Below are 5498 nucleotides of genomic sequence, written 5' to 3' on the forward strand. Positions count from 1 at the left end.
CTTCATGTGGAGAGGGGAAAGGCCCTGTAAAGCATCACTGAAAAAGAAAAACAAAGTGGAAGGCCTCACACTACCTGATTTTAGAGCCTATTATACAGCCACAGTAGTCAAAGCAGCCTGTTAGTGGTATAACAGATACATAGGCTAATGAAACAGAATTGAGAATCCAGACATATTCACCCACCTATGAGCAGGTGATGTTCGACAAAGGTCCAAAGTCCATTAAATGAGAAAAAGACAGTCTCTTTAATGAATGGTGCAGGCATAACTGGATATCCAACTGCAAAAAAAAAAAAAAAAAAGAAAGAAACAACCTCACACCATGCACAAAAATTAACTCAAAGTGGGTCAAAGACCTAAATATAAAAATTAAAATGATAAAGATCATGGAAAAAAATAGGGACGCCAGGAGTCCTATACATGGCACAAACAGTATACAAAACATTACTAACAATGCACAAACACCAGAAGAGAAACTAGATAACCAAGAGCTCCTAAAAATCAAACACTTATGCTCATCCAAAAAAAAAAAAGACTCCTCCAAAAGAGTAAAAAGACAACCTGCAGACTGCGAAGAAGAAATTTTTTGTTACAGCAAATCCCATCGGTGTTCAATCTCTAAAATCTAGAAGATGTTGCAAAACCTTAAAAACAAAAAGGCATATAGCCCAATGAAAAAATAGGCAAAGGATACAAACATGCACTTCACCGAAGAAGACATTCACGCAGGTAACAGATATATGAGGAAACGCTCACTATCATTAGCCATTAGAGAAATGCAACATGGTGCTATAGACAGAAGCACCACGCTATGCCTCCACAGCAGACCCAAAAAACTAAGGTTAACAGAGACAAACATCATTCCCGGAACCTGAAGAGTCTAATGAAGAGATGAAGAACTCAGCCAAACACTGAATGGAATAAACTGACAGAGGAGAGAGAGCTAGGAGAGATATATGCCAATGCACGGCCCGGTCAGCTAATGCAGCACGGATCCGCCATCTTGGACTCCTGCTGGGGATCAGCAGACAGGGAGCACAGGAAAGTAGCTTTGCCATCGGAACTCCCAGCAGGAGACAGAGCACCAGGTAACCAGTGATACAGGCCTTCCCACACCCCATTCTCTCCCCGCTGCTCTACCTCTGAGCTTCCTGGCTGGTTGTGGGGGCTCCCCTGGCTGAGAAGTGCAGCATCCATGACACTTGGATTTGCCCCACCCATGTCAGAGATTGGCAGACAGGGAGTACCGTAAAGCAGCTTCGGGAAGTTCCCGGCAGGAGACAGACCACCCAGTAACCAGCGATATAAGCTTTCCTAACCCTCCCCTTCCCCCCATTCAGCCCCCTCTGCTTCCCTCCAGCTGCAGTCTCTTGGCCGGGAGGTGTCTAACTGCTTTGGACTTAGGCTGCTTGGATTCGTCCTGCCCACACTGGCTGGGCCCCTGAGCCGGTGTTGGTTCTTTCTGTCTCTTTTGGTTTCTTCTGTGCCCCCTACCACCTCCCCCTCATTTCTCTGGGAACACTTGGCTCTGTACGCCATCCTTGCTTCTTCTTGAAAGGCTGTGAAGTCACACTCACCTGGGGAGCCACCACCCCGGCGCACAACACCAATGCTGGTGAAATCCCTGGGTTTTTTTTTTTTTTTTTTTCCTTTGTTCTGTTTTGTTTGTTTTTTTTTTTGTTTGTTTGTTTTCTTTTCCTTTTCACAGCTTGGGAGCCCATTCTAGGCAGGGTGCACTGCACAGCTTAGGAGCCACTCCCCCAATCTGCAGAGCTGTGTACCAGGGATCCCTGGGGGCATTTCTTTCTCTCTTTCTTTCCTTCTTTCTCTCTCTCTGTTCTTCCTTCCTTCCTTCCCTCCCACCCTCCCTCCCTTCCTCCCTCCCTTCCTCCTTCCCTTCCTTCCTCCCTCCCTCCCTTCCTCCCTTCCTTCCTCCCTTCCTTCCTCCCTCCCTCCCTCCCTCCCTTCCTCCCTTCCTCCCTTCCTTCCTTCCTTCCTTCCTTCCTTCCTTCCTTCCTTCCTTCCTTCCTTCCTTCCTTCCTTCCTTCCTTCCTTCCTTCCTTCCTTCCTTCCTTCCTTCCTTCCTTCTTTCTCTCTCTTTTTTCCCTTTCTGTCTTTCATTTCTCAGTTCTCTCTATACTTATCTTCTTTTCCTCTCTCTGGAATACCTGGTGCTCTGTGACATCCATACCCCCTCTAGCCAGGCTATACTGCACAACCTTGGAGCCATTTCCTCAGTCTTAGCAGCACCACTGTTGGGACTACAGGACTTCTGGGGGGGTTTCTTTTCTGAATTTTTATGTAGTTATTTTTTTTTTCTTTTTCCCTTTTTCTTTCTGCTTTTCTTCATTTCTCAGTTTTTCATCTCTCGACTCCAATGGCTAGCTCCCTCAGCACTCTTTTTTCTTTCTTTCTTTGCTTGTTTGTTTTTCCTCCTGTTTCTCTCTCCTCCTTCCCATACCCCTATTAGCTCCACACATCACAACCTCCCCCCTCATTCCTACCTACCTGCACTGTGCACTGAAAAATCACACCCCAGAGCAGCACAAGAACGGCCTACTTGGAACCTGCCCAGCACTGATTCCTGGCCCACCGCTAGCCCTAGTATGTGCCACAAACAACCTGTTCCAGCCCCTCCCCTTCAGCTGGACCTGCCCTGCTGCACCATAGCTGAATGACTGGCCCTACTCATTGCACAAGCAGGTGAAAAGTACCGTCACTACAGATGAGCAAACAACAAAGAATGCACAGCCCACCTTCTCAGACATAACCAAATTAAACAAAAAAAGCAGGACAAAAAAAAAAAAAAACTACAGTCAAGAAACAAAGTAACTACTGAATGTCTCAAAGAGAGCAGACAATATCAAAACATATTTTAAAAAAGGAAAGGATGGTTCCAGTAGACATCCAAAATTAGACACCAAATGATTTTCCAGTAGAAGAAAAGGCACTAGAACTACCTGACAGGGAATTCAAATCTTTAATATTCAATGCAATCCCAGAGTTGAAGCAAAATTAGACAGAAATCAGGGAAAAATAGACAATTTATGGAAAAGGCAGCCAAATTCATGGAAAATACAGAAAAAAAAAGGAACAATTCAGGAAAGTAATACAGGAACAAAATGCCAAAATAAATTCACAACTAGAAAGCACTCAAAAAAAAAACTAGAAATTCAAGAGATAAAAAACCAGATTTCAGAAATAGTGTCATAAAAGGGCTGAGGAGCAGGTTTGAAACGGTGGAAAACAGAATCAGTGAAATTGAAGACAAATACTTGGATACAACTCTGAGGAAAAATCAGAAGAAAAACCAAAAAAATATAAAAAAGGAAGAAATCCTGAGAATTATGTAGAATACAATCAAAAGCAAAAATTTGCAAGCCATCCTAGTTCCAGAACAAGGAGAGAAAATGGAAAACACAGAGAGGATCATTGAAGACTTGCTGACAGAAAACTTCCCTAATATGAATGATGAAAAGCTGACCATCCAAGAAGGTCAACGAACCCCATATAGGATAGACCCCAAAAGAAAAACACCAAGGTATATCATAATTACATTCACTAAAACCAAAGAGAAAGAAAAAATCCTGGGAGCAGCTGGAGAAAAACTAAAAGCCACATAGGGAGGAGAAACTATTATTTGGCAGAAACCATGCAGGGAAGAAGGCAATGGGATGACGTATATAAAACCTTGAGAGAAAAAAGTTGCCAACCAAGAATAATATATCGTGCAAAACTTTCATTTAAATATGATGGTGAAATTAGGACATTTCCAGATAAACAGAAATTAAGTGAATATGTAAAAACAAAACCAAAATTATAAGAATTATTAAATGGAGTCCTTTGGTCTGAGAACAATGTAAGACCACAGCCTGAATTGAGGACACAACATTGTACCAGCCAGATACCAACATAGGAAATGAACTCTCAAGGACTATCCAAAACCAAAACAATTGCAACGGGGACCCAGAGAGGTTAATCTTTAAATGACAATGACATCAGAACAATAAAAAAAAAGGGATAAATGGTACACATATAGAACTTTCTAATGGAGAGGAAGGCACGGCAGTAGAAAATAATAATAGACTGGTTCAAACCTAGGAAGATAAGGGTAACTTTCAAGGTAACCACAAAGGAAGTTAACAAACCTACTCATCAAAATAAAGAAGAAAAACAAAGTCTCAATAGAAACGAAATCTACAAAAGCAGAAAAATGAAAAAGAAATCCACGAACAAAAGGAACTCAGCACAGAGAGTAACAGGAACAAAGAAAGTGTTGTTGTTGTTGTTAGGAGCCCTTGAATCAATTCCAGCTCACAGAGACCCTATGCACAACAGAATGAAACACTGCCCGGTCCTACACCATCCTTACAATTGTTGTTACGCTTGAGCTTATTGTTGCAGCCACTGTGTCAATCTACCTCATTGAGGGTCTTCCTCTTTTCCACTGACGCTGTAATTTGCCAAGCATGATGTCCTTCTCCAGGGACTGATCCCTCCTGAAAACAATCCCAAAGTATGTAAGATGCAGTCTTGCAATCTTTGCTTCTAAGGAGCATTCTGGTTGCACTTCGTCCAAGACAGATTTGTTCTTTCTTTTGGCAATTCATGATATATTTAATATTCTTCGCCAATGCCACAATTCAAAGGGGTCAATACTTCTTCGGTCTTCCTTATTCATTGCCCAGCTTTGACATGCATATGGTGCAATTGAAAATACCATGGCTTGTGTCAAATACACCTTATTCTTCAAGGTGACATCTTTGCTTTTCAACTCTTTAAAGAGGTCCTATGCAGCACATTTACCCATTGCAATGTGTCTTTTGATTTCTTGACTGCTGCTTCCATGGGTGTTGATTGTGGATCCAGGTAAAATGAAATCATTGACAACTTCAGTCTTTTCTCTGTTTATCATGATGTTGCTCATTGGTCCAGTTGTGAGAATTTTTGTTTTCTTTATGTTGAGGTGTAATCCATACTGAAGGTTGTGGTCTTTGATATTCGTTAGTAAGTGCTTCAAGTCCTCTTCACTTCCAGCAAGCAAGGTTGTGCCATCTGCATAACACAGGTTGTTAATGAGTCTTCCTCCAATCCTGATGCCCTGTTCTTCTTCATATAGTCCAGCTTCTCTTATTATTTGCTCAGCATACGGATTGAATACGTATGGTGAAAGGATACAACCCTGATGCACAACTTTCCTGACTTTAAACCAATCAGTATCCCCTTGTTCTGTCCAAACAACCGCCTCTTGATCTATGTCAAAGTTCCTCATGAGCAAAATTAAGTGTTCTGGAATTGCCATTCTTCACAATGTTATCCATAATTTGTTATGATCCACACAGTCGAATGCCTTTACATAGTCAATAAAACACAGGTAAACATCCTTCTAGTATTCTATGCTTTCAGCTAGGATCCATCACACATCAGCAATTATACCCCTGGTTTCACATCCTCTACTGAAACCAGCCTGAATTTCTGGAAGTCGCCTGTCAATATAC

The sequence above is a fragment of the Elephas maximus genome, chromosome 17 (assembly GCF_024166365.1).
Source record: "Elephas maximus indicus isolate mEleMax1 chromosome 17, mEleMax1 primary haplotype, whole genome shotgun sequence".
NCBI lineage: Eukaryota > Metazoa > Chordata > Mammalia > Proboscidea > Elephantidae > Elephas > Elephas maximus.